This window comes from Phalangium opilio, unplaced genomic scaffold, assembly GCF_054372755.1.
Source record: "Phalangium opilio isolate 3A_F unplaced genomic scaffold, DU_Popi_V2 ptg000077l_1, whole genome shotgun sequence".
NCBI lineage: Eukaryota > Metazoa > Arthropoda > Arachnida > Opiliones > Phalangiidae > Phalangium > Phalangium opilio.
The window spans coordinates 2780238-2800749 of NW_028324185.1; the positions used below are offsets into that span (position 1 = coordinate 2780238).

The 20512-nt window shown below is 36.6% G+C and overlaps 1 pseudogene across 1 annotated transcript; it reads left to right on the plus strand.

The window, feature by feature from the left end:
• Positions 1–5759: 5759 nt before the first annotated feature.
• Positions 5760–7679, plus strand: LOC149656759 (putative protein BRICK1-B; annotated as a pseudogene). The gene is made up of 3 exons (XR_016370022.1): positions 5760–5878; positions 6473–6555; positions 7449–7679. The product of XR_016370022.1 is annotated as a putative protein BRICK1-B (transcript).
• The last annotated feature ends 12833 nt before the right edge of the window (positions 7680–20512 follow it).

Here is a 20512-nt window from a genome sequence, read left to right on the forward strand (position 1 = left end):
ACTCAAGAAGATAAGGAGAACTATGTCAAAAGTTTCAAAGACGAAGAGGGTGTAGAACTGGATATCACTAAAGTAGAGAAAAATGAAGGTCTCAGATGTCTTAGCAAACTTATGCTCAACTCTTTTTGGGGTAAATTTGGCCAGAAAACAAGACACACCTCTACCGAACTAATCAAAGATGCCAACAAATTGTACGGATTAATATTAAATCCAGACTTGGAGGTTAAAAGTTTACTAACAATCAACGAAAACACCGTACTAGTAAAGTACGAACACATCCTAGAAAACGAGTTCGTACAGAAACATACAAACGTAGTTATCGCTTGCTACACAACATATATGGCTCGATTACATTTACTAAAACATCTTGAAAAGGTCGGAGACCTTTGTTTTTATTATGACACGGATAGTTTAGTGTACCTCTCGCCAGACGGCGCACATTTGCTACCCACAGGCGATTATTTAGGGGAACTAAAAAATGAACTAGAACCCTATGGCCCAGATGCGTATATTTGCGAATGGGGGAGTGCTGGACCAAAGAACTATTCTATGGATATTCTAGACCCTAAAACCGGCAAAAAAACTAACATTATCAAAGTTAAAGGATTTTATTTAAACGCCTCTACTGAAAATTATATAAATTTTGAAACAATGAAGAATCTACTAGGCGTAAACAATGAAGGTGAACCTCTAATGAACTCGGTTCAAGTCCCTATTGGTCCTCAAATCAGACGTCTACAAGATCACACTCTGATCACGATCAACCAGACCAAAACATATCAGGTCGTAGTGGATAAAGTTAGAATTCTACCTGACTATAAAACTGCCCCCTACGGTTATATTAACTAGAATCCTTGACATTTTCCACATAAGTTACTTGTATATATTTTAGATACCCAGTATCAGTATTTTAATTAGTATCTCAAGTATTATTTTTAGTATTATTAACGTATTTCAATTAATAATATGTAACAATATTTTAACGAATACGCAGCGTTTTTGGTAATATTTTTGCATTTAGTAAGCTTTTTTAATTAGTATATATTAGCACTTTAGTATAAAAATAAGTATTGAATTGTTTTGTATAAGTGTAATTTTTATTTTTTGATGATAATTATAACGTTTTTTAGTAGTATTTCCATATTTTTATCAGTAATCGTATATCAGTATTTTAGCGCGTCAGAAAAAATATATTTTTTCGTCAATCCCGTGAACATTTTAGTTTAATAACTAGCCTGATATTTGTACTGAAATCGTATAATAACCATTATTGCTTTTAATTCATATTAAAAGTAGTATTGTTATATTTTCTATGAAGGTACAAGGGTATATATGCACTTAATAATCTCGCATGCAGTAGTATTGCTATACTTTCTAAGATGGTAAATGTTTATGTGCTTAATCATCTTGTACTACCATTTTTTTTGAAGTAGTATTAATTTTGCATTTTAGTGAATTTGTTTGTTATCAAAATCAGTGTAATTCTTGCTTTTTGATGATGTTTTTAGTAGCGATTGCGCATTTTAACTGTATATCAATATTTTAGCGCGTATATATTTTTCAGTCAATCCAATGAGGATTTTTAGTTTAATAACTAGTATTGTGCTTATTTGCCATGTATTCTATGTAATTCGTATGTCCTGATGTTTTTTTTTTTAGTAATTTTTTGCATTTTAGCTCAAGTAATTGTACTTATTCTCCAAATTCGTATTAAAACTAATGTGAATCAATTTAATTAATGGTGTTTTATAGAAGGTACATGGATATATATGTACTTAATAATCTCGCATGCAGTAATATTGTTCTATTTTCTATGATGGTAAATGTTTATGTGCTTAATCATCTTGTACTACTATTTTTTTGAAGTAGCAATAATTTTGCATTTTAGTGAATTTGTTTGTTATCAAAATCGGTGTAATTCTTGCTTTTTGATGATGTTTTTCAGTACCGATTGCGCCTTTTAACTGTATATCAGTATTTTAGAGCGTATATATTTTTCAGTCAATCCTATATGTTTGTTTAATTTAATAACTAGTATTGTGCTTGTTTGCCATGTATTCTACGTAACCCGTATTTTCTAATGTTTTTTAGTAATATTTCGCATTTTAACTCAAGTAATTGTAATTATTCTCCAAATTCGTATCCTCGTAAATGTAATCCTTATGTTCTGAGTTTTTTTAGCTGTACTGCTTCATTTTAACTTTTAATCAAATGCCAAACTGTGCAAAAACTGCCGTAATACCACGTTTATGGTATTAAAATGTACTATTGTTCTAACCTTGTATTTCGTTTACTAGCTATAACACCCTACTGTAGTACCGCATCATAGGGTTAGTTGAACCTTTTTTCAATGTAAACCTTATCTCACTTAAAACTAGTTCTTTAGTATAACATAAACATACATGGATACCTTAAAATCATACAGGACGGTGTAGAAAGGGTTTACTTGAACTTATAGAATTACCAACACATTATACCCTAAATGTACGCAATATCCTAAAAATACACCTAATAATAACAATACAAAGCATACATCCTTACTGTAGAACTTAGTCTTTGCTTAATTTTCAATAAACTACGTAAACCTAATCTAGTTCTTTAGTATGGCATAAGCATACATGGAGAGACCTTAAAATCATTCAAAAAAAAAACATTACGGGACGGGTGCGTGTAGAAAGGGTCTACTGAACCTATAGAATTACCATTAAATCATCCACTAAATGTATACAGTAGCCTAAAGATACACCAAATAATAACATTATGGACACTGAATGTCGTCACCAAGTCACATGACGTCGTACCAATACACTAAAAACAAATTCAAATTTCCCGCCAACAATATCACGTGATACGTGCCGTCCCCCCCCCTCCAGCCATATTTTCCCCCTTCAGGCACGGTACCATCTAGAGGAACGAGATAGATAGAAAAGGGGGGGCAACAAATGGGGCTACGTAAAGGCCGCCTGTATACCGAATTAATTCGGTATACAGGCGGCTATACTCTCTGACTGGTGTCCATGTGGGATGGACAAAAACAAAGACCAGAAGATGGTGGTGTTAGAAGCCAGGTGTACAGACTGGTGTCCATGTGTGATGGACAAAAACAAAGACCAGAAAATGATGGTGATAGAAGCCAGTAAGTACAGACTGGTGTCTATGTGGAATGGACAAAGACCACAAAATGGTGGTGTTTGAAGCCAATAAGTACAGATTGGTATTCATGTAGAATAGACAATTGACTAGTCAGATGAAGTAATAGTGGCCAGTTGATTTGTGGATAGATTCAAGTTTTGAAATTTCCGGGAACTGTGAATACGGTCCGGAAATAGCGAACACATTTGCTTCAATTCGGAAACTGCGAACACGGTCCCCTGGGGTGTAAGTCAATAACAACAGACAGACACACACACACACACAGACACGTCGAAATTAGAACCTCTCCGTGACATACGTCACTCGGAGAGGTAAAAAATATATATTTTTTTCTAAACAAGCTTTTAAAACAATGTATTAGTTCTGATAGGTATCAGCAGAAGGGATAGTAGAAGAGAAGTATTATATACTTCTGAGTATATAATGAGCGGCATCCTTCTTCTATTATCCCCTTCTGGAAATACTTATTATATTTATGACTTCTTGCTGCTCCACGTTCTGTTATTGTTATTTGCCTAAGCTTTCAGAAGTTGCAAAAAGGTTTTGGTTAAGCTTATTTCTATTAAAACAAAATTGTTCGGGTTAAAGTTATCTTTATCTCCAGTTTCGATAGCAAACTTGGGTAGGTATTTTTAAAACCGCAAGTCAGCAGCATAATGGGTGACACCTTAAAAATATATAATCTAAATCTCTTTATTTCTGATTAAATATGAGTGATTAGATCTGACACATACTTTATAATCGGCTGTGTCAACTTACATAGTCCTTGAGCATTACAAGTGCTTATTAGACTTTTATGGATTGACGGTAATTTTTATTTACCCGAGCCTTGAAGCCATTGATTTGTGTTGTTTATTTTTATTTTTAATAGTTCAATCTTTCTTATGTTTCCTCATCATTTATTTACTCCAAAGCTTACAAAGAATGCTCAAGTTTTTTTTCCTTTAATGAAGCAATTAAACTCCCAAGTTTTTGCCTCCGAAATAATTTTGTTCTGTTCTATTATACTAGATTAGATCCGAAGCTATATTCTACGTTAACTCTGAATACATCATTTAGCCATTGGAAACTTTTTTATTTAAAAAATATCCGATCTAAACTTTTGTAGTATAATAGATACCTAAAAACAAACGTGTCATAAAAATTTCAGGTCATTTGGATCAATATGACTTGGATATTCCAAAAAAACCTACCACCTACCCATTGAACTTATTGTAAATTTTCGGTTCCTTTGAATTTCCCGCCGCTGATCCGAGGGTTGGGTTTTTCACCTGGTTGAACCACCCCAACAGGACCAGGCTAGGAAATAAGACAGGTTTACAGGTCAAAAACCAGTTTATTAATAGCTTGGACCACTTTTTTTATTCAAAACGCGAGGGTCACTGGTCCCAATGACTAGTTTATTAATTCCTACTTTTATTAAAAATTGATATGGGGACCTCTTTAATTATTTTCATTTTAACATAAATTTCGACTCCAGGAGTCCAGTCGTGTATACAACCCTAAGCCGAGAGAGATTTTTTAGAAGAGAGAACGACCACAAGTCCTGGGACCAGTAGAAAAATAAATTGGGGAAGGGTCACTGGTCCCGGGACCAGTTTCATATTTAAGACATCAGGGGTCACTGGTCCGGAGGACTAGTTCAGAAATAAACCTTATTTCCAAGCCTGAACAGGACCCAATTAACTATTTCACGCGCTTGTGGCGCCATCCCAATGCAACCAAGGGAACTAAAAGAAAAGGCGGGAAATTTGGCTGATACATTTCTTATCTAGGCTTCGAGATGGCGACACCATCGCGTGATAAACTTGGTAGCTGTCCATTCGTTACTCACCGCCTCCTATATTAAATCAGGGATAAGGGAGTCAGATGGATTGGAAATGATGATGGGCGACCTGCGGCACCACATCTCTCCCAATGTACCTCGCGCACGCCCCTACCCTTCGGTAGGCGATTGCTAAGTGCTGCCGCGTATCGCCATTTTATTTGTATGAGAACTAGCTTCTATTTTTAAGATAGAGGGAGCGCCCTTTACAATTTCGTCCAGTACGACCCTACCTAACCGCTGAGGATGCTGGGAGGACTATGGTGCCGTAGGTGGGGGTACACAGGCAACGCTATAGGTATGGGGGTTTCCACTCCATTCCTCTCTCCTTCAAGATTAAATAATATACATATAGGTGGCGGTGCATTACCAAAGAGAATATAGGGGAGGAGTGGAACCTCCCCCGCTCCACAAGCGTAAATAGTTATGTCTCGCCTAAATTATAGATAGTTTTCACACATGGAGGATTCATACCATTTACACCAGGAGACCGGGCTATCTGGCGGACAAAAACTCGTCTGCTTTTGTCCTCCAGATAGCCCGGCTTCCTGGTGTAAATGGTATGAATCCTCCATGTGTGAAAACTATCTATACTAGCGGTACGAGGGAGTTTCCGGCTCAGTAGCGCCACCTACATACCATTTAATGTCTCAAACGGAAATGCCTCGGTACTGAGCGTTGAAGATGCGCGGTAGAAAAGAGTGACAAGTTTTGCCCCATTTTCCACTCCTTCCCTATATTCTCTTTGCTCAATGTTTCCGACCAGGTCGAGAGAAGTAAAATGGCGATGGTGGAAAGAGAAGCTATTCAAAAACAAATTCAACAAGATTGGGCTAATCGAGAGTACATCGAAGTAATCTGGAAGTATAAAGAAAATCGCCGATTTCCTAAACTCATTTGGTAATAAAAACCGTTCAAACATTGAATTTTAAGTGGGATTATTTGGTGAAACACTAGTGTTAAACCAAGGCTTAGGTAGTGTAGTGTTGTGTTCTTGTGTTATTGTATATGTCAATGTTTGTCTTGTTGTGCCTTTTAATAATTCCTATTAGAAATCGCAAATTGTGAAATATCTTCTTAACACATAAAAGAATCTATGTTATTGAAAGATAATTTTCTCTGTGACATGAAGACGGAAACCCTTACCCAAACCTTGTTGCAACTAAAAACTATTATGGGAGATAAAGTTGCCATCTTAGCCCCATCTCTCTACCCACATCTTAACATTTGGATAGATGATAAACACTGCTATCAATCACTGCTTTAAATCTTCTCCCTCAATATACTTACTTTCATTCATATGATATCCTTTAAAGGATCTTATTTAAATAGTTTTACCTATAGAGCTATTTCAGTGGGGGAAAAATTTCGTCTGCTACGAAAATTGGGCCTGCCTTTGAGTGTAGAGGGCGGCCATTTTGTGAATGTTTCTCTATGGGCAAATAGCATTGGTGACGTAGCCATTACCCCTCTGAAATAGCTCTATTATTACAGATATGTCTTGCCGATCACGAATTGAGACTCTAAATGAGAAGTTAACGTCTTTGGAAAGGAAGATTGAGTATTTGGAAGCCAGGGTAAGATATCAACTCCGTTATTAACTTGCGTTCTTGAAATTGCGTGTGTTTGCAATAATTCTTTGAACTTCAAAACAAATAGAAATAGATAATTTATGTGGTTTGGAAATGAAAAAAAAACTTTCAAATATCAAAAAATTATTTAAACACAGGATTCATACAAACCTGGAAAACCGGGAAAACCTGGAAAAATCAGGGAAATAAATAGTTGACAAAAACCTCAGGGAAAATTCAGGGAAATTTAGAATTCTTAGTAAAATTCAGGGAAATCGGGGAAATTTGCGTCAAACAGGGGCCGAGTAATTAAGCAAAATGTTCGTGAACATACCCTCCATAGGATTAACATTACACCCAACTTTGGAGGCTCATAACTCTGGTTATATTAGAGATACGGGAATGTCCTTTGATTATGTTATAGTCATATTTATCCCCCATCTAACCATACTAAAAACGTACGGCTACGACAAACAGGGGCCGAGTAATTAAGCAAAATGTTCATAAACATACCACCCTCCATAGGATTAACATTACACTATATTTGGAGCCTCATAACTCTGGTTCTAATAGAGATACGGGGATGCCCTTTGAGTATGTTATAGCCCTATTTGCCCCCACCCCCTCCTTCGTTAACATTTGCTCCATAGGATACTCCATATAGGGGAAAAACCTGGAAAATTCAGGGAAGTATATGGGGAAAAACCTGGAAATCTCAGGGAAATTTGTTTTCCAAAAATTGTATGAACCCTGTAAACAAAGAACGTTTTTGACTTTTGAGATTTTATTTATTTGCTTAGGACAACTTGTTTATTGTTGCATCTGATATATTTAAAGATGCAAAGCATTTGCTTGAAATAGAATATTTGTTTTTATTAAAAAAAAGTATTGTTTTGCAGGTGACAAAAGGTGAAACATTGACATAAGGAACAATGTGAATTTCTCTTTCACCAAATTTTGGACCACATATGGTGTATTTGGGGGGGTTTTCATATTTTGTGATATAAGACTGTCTTCTTCAAGATTTTTCCATATGTCTAGATAATCTAGTATATTTTTTCTCACATGTTCAATTCAGTTCAGTTCTATGCCATAAGGAACTATTAAAAGCTGGCCATTAGCATTTCAAATGTGTCTCTTCAATTATTGCCATAAATATCTTTCCTATGTGTTACAGTTTACCTATTTTTCAATTGCCCTTGAGTATGATCATAACCCTGTAATATTCGTAAGTATGAGTCTGCCATATTGACCCGTAATATTGACTGTATGCTAAACAAAATTAAGAGAACTGCGCCATCTGTGTTTAAACATTTCTCCTCCAAACCGAAACCGAATAAATCAATAAAGGCATGACCTACTGTGATTATTCATCCTTGGTCGAGTCTAGTTATAGGTTCAAATTAAGACCATAGGCCATTGGTATTTTTTGAAAAACCCGTACCACAAGGGGACGCCCTTTTAAAAGGACTGTAAAGGGCATCGGGGGGGGGGGTGACTGAGGAAAGGCGTGGTTCAAAGAAACTAACACTTTTGGGCATTGGTGCTGCAATCCTGCGAAAATTAAGGACTAGGTGTCCAGTCCCACTGCTTATGGAGTCTTTGTATCTTGGCGTCACGTGGTGCCTGTGACGTGTTTCAAACTTATGAAGGGTATTATAGGGCTATGATTTATACCATAAGTTAAATAAAGGTGATTATGTAATCTATAAAATAATAGGTTTCACACAGTGTCTTATTATTATTAACTTGTTAAGCTTATGATGATTAATATCTTTTGATATAGGCTTATGGTTTTAGTACATTATACTGGTAAATCTTCAATAGTTTTGCTTAGTGTTTTTATGGGTTGAGATGTAGCGTGGTGTTCAGTTAACATTATGGGATGTATTTTATTGTGATTTTCTCTGGGCCGAATTCTAGACCAACTGGTGTTAGAATGTCTTCTGTATTTCGCGGCTTTTTGTTCGAATTCCTGTTTGAGTTCAAGCTCTTCCTCGAGCTTTTTCTGATTGGTTACAGCGTCGTCAATGACGCGATGCATTATGGGAGCGATTTTTGATACGTCATATTCACAGGCGCTACGTTCGCGAAATGCTAAGATGATATTGTTGCACATAGATGGAGACACCTGAAATCAGAATTTGAAAAATTTGTCGATATTTCAAGGCGGGTGTAAAATCATGAACGCTGGATCTCTAAAGGGACCGGAAAACGCCCGCCTTCCACTGTACAAACCGATTCCTCTCTAGCATAGCATTGGGGGAAGGAATGGAGGTTGTGAATTTGGGAACACTCAAGGCCATTCGGTCTTTTGTGCTTCTTCAAAAACCTATTGAAAAAAATTTAAACGATCTTGGCCGTACCCGTTTTTTTTATTTATTTTTTACAAAGCAAACGTGCTATAGAGAAAAATCTATTCCGTTTACCAGTCCCATAAGAGATTCAGCGTTCATGGTAAAATTGCTTCAGTATTGTTTTATTTTCCGCGTATGTTATAAATTATGCTTGAATTATGACATCCTTAAAGCAAATGTCGGCACCTGTGGTGCTCTAGCTATACTTCTATAGACTAGTGGCGGTAGAGAGGGGTGTAGACTGTGTATCCCTCCCTCTAGGCGCGATCTTGTAAGAGGGGATACTGTACGCTCTCAGTAGGGGGGGGTGACACTGAGCTAAGAGATAGAAGGATATGACGTTTGCGTACGTAGTACTGCCATAAACATAATTGTATGGCCTGAGCTGACGACTTCCAATATGGTCGCCAAAACCGATGTAAGAGATAGGAGGGAGCCGAGACTCGCTTTAAGTTGAATGTTTCATTCAGGGATAGATGTAATTTTAGAAGCAGGAATGGAGAATGGTTAGTATTTACTTCAGTCCAACTCATTAGCCCATTATAGAGCCCCTCCCTCCAACACGTAACGAAAATTTTAAATTATTAATTTAATTATTAAACTACGTTTCGATGACGTTGCTGACGGGGACGGCGAAAAATACGTGATTCCTTTTTACCTCTGTCCCTATGACCCCGCCTCTTCTTTCATACCCCCTCCGTCCCGTGGAAGGGGGTCCGGGACTTTGAGGCGCGCCCACATAACTCTGTTCTCCATTCCTACTTCTAAAATTAAATCTATCCCTGGTTCATTTTACTAACCTGAGAGCAAGCCTTGTCCAACTGATATTTCTCCATATCGGACAGAGTGTATTTGGTTTGCCTATTTTTAATAGACAACCATGTATAATCGGCGGCTTTTTCAGTCAACGAATGGGATTCTTTCAATTTTTCCTTGTAACGAATTTCGGCAAATACCTGCAATTTTTATGATTATTATTTAATTGCTTAATTAAATGCCGTGTTATTGCAGCGTATAAATTCAACAAAATTCAAGATTTTAGTGATTTTTTTGGTGTGTAAAATCCGTGGGTTTTTCTGAGGGGGGGGGGAGGTATTCAAGTTTATCACATCCACGCGTATTTAATCAAACTAAACGTGCTTGTATATTTAATCATAACACTCTAATCTCTAATCATAATATACCAACACCACTTATTCCCACTCCATTTTCAATCCTCCATAAATCCCTATTTATTTTTGGTAATTTTGATAATATCTCGCCATTCTCAAATATCCATCATTGTTTCTATCCGTAATCATTTTCCCAACTTGAGCGTAATTACCCGTACAAAAATTTTAGGCTGTAATTCATCTGCATACGCGCTTTTTTATCGCTATCACGCTGTAATAGGTATACATTAAGACTACATTTTCTGCAGGTCGAAAAACGCGAAAATTTAACAACAATTCCAGAACTGCAAATTGTCTGCCGTTTCTACATTTTCTGTTTATTATCTGTTAATTGTCTGTACTGGCAGAAATATGCAGCGCGATTCTGCAAACGCGATGCAAAAGTAGAAATAACAGCTGCTAGTTTAAAACTGTAATTTGACCACAGTTATAGACATGTTACAGATCTGCAAAAGTGATGGAAAAGTAGAAATCCAGCTGCCAATTTAAAACTGCAATTTGACTATATTTATTGACATGTTACAGGTTTGCAAAAGTGATTAAAAAGTAGAAATACCAGCTGCTAGTTTAAAACTGCAACTTGACCACATTTATAGACATGTTACAGGCCTGCAAATGTGATGGAAATGTAGAAATCCAGATGCCAATTTAAAACTGTAATTTTACCTCATTTATAGACATGTTACAGGTCTGCAAAACTTATGGAAAAGTAGATATTCAGCTGCCAATTTAAAACTGCAATTTGACCACATTTATACACATGTAACAGGTCTACAAAAGTGATGGAAAAGCAGAAATCCAGCTGCCAATTTAAAACTGTAATTTGACCAAATTTATAGACATGTAACAGGTCTACAAAAGTGATGGAAAAGCAGAAATCCAGCTGCCAATTTAAAACTGTAATTTGGCCATTTTTATAGACATGTTATAGGTGTGCAAAAGTGATAGAAAAGTAGAAATACCAGATGCTAGTTTAAAACTGTAATTTGACTACATGTATAGACATGTTTCAAGTCTGAAAAAGTGATGGAAAAGTAGAAATCCAGCTGCCAATTTAAAACTGTAATTTGACCATATTTATAGACATGTTACAAGTCTGAAAAAGTGATGGAAAAGTAGAAATCCACCTGCCAATTTAAAACTGTAATTTTACCTCATTTATAGACATGTTGCAGGTCTGCAAAACTTATGGAAAAGTAGATATTCAGCTGCCAATTTAAAACTGCAATTTGACCACATTTATAGACATGTAACAGGTCTACAAAAGTGATGGAAAAGCAGAAATCCAGCTGCCAATTTAAAACTGTAATTTGGCCATTTTTATAGACATGTTACAGGTGTGCAAAAGTGATAGAAAAGTAGAAATACCAGATGCTAGTTTAAAACTGTAATTTGACTACATGTATAGACATGTTACAAGTCTGAAAAAGAGATGGAAAAGTAGAAATCCAGCTGCCAATTTAAAACTGTAATTTGACCATATTTATAGACATGTTACAAGTCTGAAAAAGTGATGGAAAAGTAGAAATCCAGCTGCCAATTTAAAACTGTAATTTTACGTCATTTATAGACATGTTGCAGGTCTGCAAAACTTATGGAAAAGTAGATATTCAGCTGCCAATTTAGAACTGCAATTTGACCACATTTATAGACATGTAACAGGTCTACAAAAGTGATGGAAAAGCACAAATCCAGCTGCCAATTTAAAACTGTAATTTGACCAAATTTATAGACATGTAACAGGTCTACAAAAGTGATGGAAAAGCAGAAATCCAGCTGCCAATTTAAAACTGTAATTTGGCCATTTTTATAGACATGTTACAGGTGTGCAAAAGTGATAGAAAAGTAGAAATACCAGATGCTAGTTTAAAACTGTAATTTGACTACATGTATAGACATGTTACAAGTCTGAAAAAGAGATGGAAAAGTAGAAATCCAGCTGCCAATTTAAAACTGTAATTTGACCATATTTATAGACATGTTACAAGTCTGAAAAAGTGATGGAAAAGTAGAAATCCAGCTGCCAATTTAAAACTGTAATTTTACCTCATTTATAGACATGTTGCAGGTCTGCAAAACTTATGGAAAAGTAGATATTCAGCTGCCAATTTAGAACTGCAATTTGACCACATTTATAGACATGTAACAGGTCTACAAAAGTGATGGAAAAGCAGAAATCCAGCTGCCAATTTAAAACTGTAATTTGACCAAATTTATAGACATGTAACAGGTCTACAAAAGTGATGGAAAAGCAGAAATCCAGCTGCCAATTTAAAACTGTAATTTGGCCATTTTTATAGACATGTTACAGGTGTGCAAAAGTGATAGAAAAGTAGAAATACCAGATGCTAGTTTAAAACTGTAATTTGACTACATGTATAGACATGTTACAAGTCTGAAAAAGAGATGGAAAAGTAGAAATCCAGCTGCCAATTTAAAACTGTAATTTGACCATATTTATAGACATGTTACAAGTCTGAAAAAGTGATGGAAAAGTAGAAATCCAGCTGCCTATTTAAAACTGTAACTATTCCACATTTGTAGACATATTGCAGGAATTCAAAAGTAGAATTTCCTACTTTTGAATACCTGCAATATATCTCACTAAATGTGGTTAAATTACAGTTTTAAGTTGGTAGCTGAATTTCTACTTTTCCATCACGTTTGCAGACCTGAAACATGTCTATAAAAATGGTCAATTTAGGTCAAATTTAAGTTTTAAATTGGCAGCTGTATTTCTACTGTTCCATCACTTTTGCAGACCTGTAACATGTCTTTAAATGTAGTCAAATTGCAGTTTTATATTAGCAGCTAGATTTCTACTTTTCAATCACTCTTTCAGACCTGTAACATGCCTATAAATGTGGTCAAATTGCAGTTTTAAATTAGCAGCTGGATTTCTACTTTTCTATCACTTTTGCAGACCTGTAACATGTCTATAAAATGGTCAAATTACAGTTCTAAATTGGCAGCTGCATTTCTACTTTTCCATCACTTTTGCAGATCTGTAACATGTCTATAAATGTGGTAGAATTGCAGTTTTAAATTAGCAGCTGGATTTCTACTTTTCTATCACTTTTGCAGACCTGTAACATGTCTATAAAAATGGTCAAATTACAGTTCTAAATTAGCAGTTGCATTTCTACTTTTCCATCACTTTTGCAGACCTGTAACATGTCTATAAATGTGGTCAAATTGCAGTTTTAAATTAGCAGCTGTATTTCTACTTTTCTATCACTTTTGCAGACCTGTAACATGTCTATTAAAACGGTCAAATTACAGTTCTAAATTAGCAGCTGGATTTCTACTTTTCCATCACTTTTGCAGACCTGTAACATATCTATAAAAACGGTCAAATTTCAGTTTTAAACTAACAGCTGGTATTTCTACCTTTGCATAGCGTTTGCAGAATTGCCCTTCATATTTCTGCCAGTCTAGACAGTTAACAGTTAACAAACAGAAATGTAGAAACGGCAGTCAATTTGCAGTTCTAGAATTGCTGTGAAATTTTCCCGTTTTTTGAGCTGCAGAAATGTAGCCTTAATGGTTACAGCGTGGTAGCGATAAAAAAGCGCGTATGCAGATGAATTACAGCTTAAAATTTTTGTACGGGAAGTCAACTTCGAGCGCTCCATAAATTTTTATCTGCTTCTGTTAGGCATTAATATTACTGCTTTTATTTTCCTAAACTTTGAATAAACAATTGGTTAGGCCTAAAAAGGCATCTTTAAAAAGCTTTACTCATTCATCTCAATAAGATCTTTTGATCTAATACTGTCACGTCTCGATCCTAAATATATTTAAACCACCATAAAAGATAGAAAATTGAAACATTTTTGGTCATAAAAGGGCCAGTATTGTATATACAGTTATCAAAAGTTTATCAGATATGTTTCAATAAGTATGACACTGCCTATACTTCGTAATGCTAGAGACTTACTGAGAGCTAGTTAGAGAATGACACGAGAATTGAATACACTCGGTTTTGCAGTCCAACTTCACCGATTAAGACAAGATCTACTATCACCATGGCGCTCGAAATGTGAAGGAAATTGCTAACCAAAGTACTTTAGCGCTGTTTTATAAGTCTACAGCAGTTTTCCTGGTTGCGAATAGACGTAAAACAAGCCTGTCGGGACCCTTCCCTTCAGATGTAATCGGTTTTTAGCTGCAAGTTTTAAAGACTTTTTCGATTATGTTCTGTGAGTGTGTATGTTGTGGATGTTAGATAGACGAAAAGACCTATTTAGCTAGATGTGGTAAGAACTTGTACATGTACCTAAACAGTTGGACCATCTCAGATGTTAATTTAGCAAGTCAGAAAAGCGTGTATTCAGATAAATTACAGCTTAATATTTTTGTAAGGGATGAGTACAAGTTGGGAATCCAAAATAAACCTCTCCAAGTGGAGACGCAATTTAGAGGCTATTTTTAAATATTAAAAAAAAATATAATTGATATTTATTAATTTAATCGTCATTAATTTACCTTAATTCTAGTTAAATCGTTTTAAGGAACTTTATTCCTAAAATAATTTTAAACATAGCTATTGTTGACGTTTGAACTCAAGCGTAAGCCTCTTTAAAATTTTTTGGAAATTTAGGGTATATAAGGCGACTGATTCACAATAATTGATAGGAAAACCCGCAATGACCCTGCAAAGCATCTGAAACGCGCCTGCAATGATCCTGCAAAGAATCTGAAATGCACCTGCAATTATCCTACAAAGTATCTGAAATGCACCTGCAATGATCCTGCGAAGTATCTGAAATGCACCTGCAATGATCCTGCGAAGTATCTGAAACGCATCTGATATTATTCCACAAAGTATCTAAATCGCACCTGCAATGATCCTACAAAGAATCTGAAACGCGGCTGCAATGACCCTGCAAAGTATCTGAAACGCACCTGCAATTATCCTACAGAGTATCTGAAATGCTCCTGCAATGATCCTGCGAAGTATCTGAAACGCGGCTGCAATGATCCTGAAAAGTATATGAAAAGCGCCTGCAATTTTCCTTCAAAGTATATGAAAAGCGCCTGCAATTATCCTACAAAGTATATGAAATGCTCCTGCAATTATCCTAAAAATATCTGAAAAGTACCTGCAATTATCCTACAAAGTATCTGAAACGCGCCTGTAATTATCCTACAAAGTATCTGAAATTCGGCTAAAATAATCCTAAAAATTATCTGAAAATCACCTGCAATTATCCTACAAAGTATCTGAAACGCGCCTGTAATTATCCTACAAAGTATCTGAAACGCGCCTGCAATTATCCTACAAAGTATCTGAAACGCGCCTGCAATTATCCTAAAAAGTATCTGAAAAGCACCTGCAATTATCGTACAAATTAAAGTATCTGAAACGCGCCTGTAATGGTCCTTAAAAGTATCTGAAACGCGGCTGCAATGATCCTGCAAAGTATTTGAAACGCGGCTGCAATTATCCTACAAAGTATCTGAAACGCAGCTGCAATGACCCTGCAAAGTATCTGAAACGCGCCTGCAATGATCCTGAAAAGTATATGAAAAGCGCCTGCAATTTTCCTTCAAAGTATATGAAAAGCGCCTGCAATTATCCTACAAAGTATATGAAATGCTCCTGCAATTATCCTAAAAATATCTGAAAAGTACCTGCAATTATCCTACAAAGTATCTGAAACGCGCCTGTAATTATCCTACAAAGTATCTGAAATTCGGCTGCAATGATCCTAAAAATTATCTGAAAATCACCTGCAATTATCCTACAAAGTATCTGAAACGCGCCTGTAATTATCCTACAAAGTATCTGAAACGCGCCAGCAATTATCCTACAAAGTATCTGAAACGCGCCTGCAATTATCCTAAAAAGTATCTGAAAAGCACCTGCAATTATCGTACAAATTAAAGTATCTGAAACGCGCCTGTAATGGTCCTTAAAAGTATCTGAAACGCGGCTGCAATGATCCTGCAAAGTATTTGAAACGCGGCTGCAATTATCCTACAAAGTATCTGAAACACAGCTGCAATGACCCTACAAAGTATCTGAAACGCAGCTGCAATGACCCTGCAAAGTATCTGAAACGCGCCTGCAATGATCCTACAAAGTATCAGAAACGCGCCTGCAATGATCCTACAAAGTATCTGAAACGCACCTGCAATTATCCTACAAAGTATCCGAAATACACCTGCAATGATCCTAAAAAGTATCTGAAACGCGCCTGCAATGATCCTGAAAAGTATATGAAAAGCGCCTGCAATTTTCCTACAAAGTATATGAAAAGCGCCTGCAATTATCCTACAAAGTATATGACATGCTCCTGCAATTATCCTAAAAATATCTGAAAAGTACCTGCAATTATCCTACAAAGTATCTGAAAGGCGCCTGTAATTATCCTACAAAGTATCTGAAATTCGGCTGCAATGATCCTAAAAAATTATCTGAAAATCACCTGCAATTATCCTACAAAGTATCTGAAACGCGCCTGTAATTATCCTACAAATTATCTGAAACGCGCCTGCAATTATCCTACAAATTATCTGAAACGCGCCTGCAATTATCCTACAAAGTATCTGAAACGCGCCTGCAATTATCCTAAAAAGTATCTGAAAAGCACCTGCAATTATCGTACAAATTTAAGTATCTGAAACGCGCCTGTAATGGTCCTTAAAAGTATCTGAAACGCGGCTGCAATGATCCTGCAAAGTATTTGAAACGCGGCTGCAATTATCCTACAAAGTATCTGAAACGCAGCTGCAATGACCCTGCAAAGTATCTGAAACGCGCCTGCAATGATCCTGAAAAGTATATGAAAAGCGCCTGCAATTTTCCTTCAAAGTATATGAAAAGCGCCTGCAATTATCCTACAAAGTATATGAAATGCTCCTGCAATTATCCTAAAAATATCTGAAAAGTACCTGCAATTATCCTACAAAGTATCTGAAACGCGCCTGTAATTATCCTACAAAGTATCTGAAATTCGGCTGCAATGATCCTAAAAATTATCTGAAAATCACCTGCAATTATCCTACAAAGTATCTGAAACGCGCCTGTAATTATCCTACAAAGTATCTGAAACGCGCCTGCAATTATCCTACAAAGTATCTGAAACGCGCCTGCAATTATCCTAAAAAGTATCTGAAAAGCACCTGCAATTATCGTACAAATTAAAGTATCTGAAACGCGCCTGTAATGGTCCTTAAAAGTATCTGAAACGCGGCTGCAATGATCCTGCAAAGTATTTGAAACGCGGCTGCAATTATCCTACAAAGTATCTGAAACACAGCTGCAATGACCCTACAAAGTATCTGAAACGCAGCTGCAATGACCCTGCAAAGTATCTGAAACGCGCCTGCAATGATCCTACAAAGTATCAGAAACGCGCCTGCAATGATCCTACAAAGTATCTGAAACGCACCTGCAATTATCCTACAAAGTATCCGAAATACACCTGCAATGATCCTAAAAAGTATCTGAAACGCGCCTGCAATGATCCTGAAAAGTATATGAAAAGCGCCTGCAATTTTCCTACAAAGTATATGAAAAGCGCCTGCAATTATCCTACAAAGTATATGAAATGCTCCTGCATATATCCTAAAAATATCTGAAAAGCGCCTGCAATTATCCTACAAAGTATCTGAAACGCGCCTGTAATTATCCTACAAAGTATCAGAAACGCGCCTGTAATTATCCTACAAAGTATCAGAAACGCGCCTGCAATTATCCTACAAAGTATCTGAAACGCGCCTGCAGTTATCCTAAAAAGTATCTGAAAAGCACCTGCAATTATCGTACAAATTAAAGTATCTGAAACGCGCCTGTAATGGTCCTTAAAAGTATCTGAAACGCGGCTGCAATGATCCTGCAAAGTATTTGAAACGCGGCTGCAATTATCCTACAAAGTATCTGAAACGCAGATGCAATGACCCTGCAAAGTACCTCAAACGCGCCTGCAATGATCCTACAAAGTATCTGAAACGCGCCTGCAATTATCCTACAAAGTATCTGAAACGCATCTGCAATTATCCTACAAAGAATATGAAACGCACCTACAATGATCCTGCAAAGTATCTGAAACACACCTGCAATTTATCCGACAAAGAATCGGAAATGCACCTGCTATTATCCTACAAAGTATCTGAAACGCGCCTGCAATGATCCAAAAAAGTATCTGAAACGCGCCTGCAATTTTCCTACAAAGTATATGAAACGCGCCTGCAATTATCCTAAAAAGTATCCGAAACCCGCCTGCCATTATCCTACAAACTTAGCAATTTCCGACTGTAACATGCATACAATATATCTGGAAGGTACAGTACCTGTAATGAGCCTACAAACATCCTGATTTCTTACGGTAGTTACTATTTCCCTTCTGTTTTCTAGCTGTAAGGTAGCTCTTTTATGACTCTAGAGTAGCTAAATTTTGTATACTGCTGTACTGAGTTTTCCAACGGAAGATATTTTTTCTGCAAAACGTCTAAAATGTTCTGCATTGCTCTCTGGAATGCATCTTAATTTTGTCTGAAGTTGAACCTTTTTCAGGTTTATTCCAGTATTTTTCCAGAATATTCCAGTTTATTTGCAATATATTGCAGATTCTAAAAAATCTAAATAACAGCAAAATGCAGCCGTAAATTTTTGTACGGGTAATCACTGACAGAGAGGTACGTCAACATGCTGTAAGCGTTACTTACAGACAATCGAAATTATTTGTTTTTGTACTTATCTCTCCAGTTAATGAATCGATGATAATTTGTTGTCGATTTTTGTTTCGACCAATTACATCTTCTGACTCGTTAAATTCGTCTCCTTTAACCCAATTGGCCAAAGACGACCACATTACTAATTTTTACAACACTAATTATTCTTGATGGCGATATTTTGCGGAAATCAGGAACAACCTAACTTGTCCGATTTCAAGTTCTGTCTATGAAGGAAACGATAGCTTCATCACGGCTATAAGAGAAAGATTGAGGTAGTTACCACGAGTAAAGTTAAAGATATAATTATGACGAGGAGGGTTTTCAAGCACCAAACTTTTATTTTACCCCCGACCTTTGAAAGGGTCTTGTTGGAGAAAACCCGAATCTCTTAATGAACCGTAAATAATCGCAAACATACTCGAAGCCTAGCCTACGAAAAAGGGATCGTACCATAAACATTTCTTCAAAACAATTATTTATAATGAAAGTCAAGCAAATGTATTGTTTAAAAAAACCCCATAAATATTAATGCTTTATCGATTGAGGATTGACTTCATATTACTATCGCTAGTTTTTTAAGGGAGAATGGGATCTTTTCTTATCCCTGAAAAATTTAAGGTGTTTACCCAGTGAGCGCAAGCCCTTTCGTTCTCCCTTTAAAGGCCGACTTCCAGCGAAAAGGGTTCTAGCAGAAGAAAATAGGGGAAGTACGTATTCTTAGCTATTTCGCGAGACGTCACTTTATCGGTTTTTTCGCGCCACTGAATATCCGCTTTTTTTGGCGGGAAACCGCGGATGAATACAAGAAACTATTTTCTTCGAAGGTTCGTCTGCTATCCAGCTGAATGCTGATTTTGTTATGGTACCTGACTTCTTGAGTTTACTATGGCCGAGGCTTAACGAGTCACTCGAATTTGGCGAAAATTCTACTTGAATACCTTTAGTTTTGCCTTTAAAACTTGTCTGGCTTTTCTTGTCACTAGTTTCACGATATACTAAATTACACTGGACAGAACTATCCATTTTTAACTCTTAATTGAACGATAACTTTCAATGTCAATCTACCCGGACGAAAGAAGGACGGAAATCGTCGTCTATACTCTGTAGTTCGGTTTCTCACGGTATGGTGGCGCACCTTCAAAAATTTCTATCGGTTCTCTGCCTATGTCTGGTTGGCCAATTTAAAGCGATAGCTTGTTTCTGGGAGAGAAGGACGACTTGCACTAGCTAAAGGTACGAATACGTACTTCCCCTATTTTCTTCTGGTTCTAGCGAACTGAAAACCGAGCATCGATACTAACAATGAGCGACCGTGCCGATTTTCGAAGCCCTGCTGGGTCACAAGTTGGAAGGGTTCTCGCTAACGGAAAGCCGTGCAATGTGGTTCTAGCGAACTGAAGTTGAACAATAGAAATCCTTTAAATTTATTTCCTCTCGAATTTTTGCTTTCCCCTCTATTGCGGGGCTTCGAAAATCGGCACGGTCGCTCCATTGTTAAACTCGATGCCCGGTTTTCAGTTCGCTAGAACTCTTTTCGATGGAAGTCAGCCTTTAAGAGAAATTTTCGTGTTGCAACTTTACGACATACTTCTTCGTAATATGTTTTTTACGTCGTTAGCGGGGCTTTATCAAGTATTTACTCAAAACTCCCTGAACGAAGCTGAGGATGAAACGTAGCCTAGTTGAAATTAGAGCGAACAGGTAGCGGCTAACGGGTAAAGGTATAACACTAATCGTGTTTTTGAAATG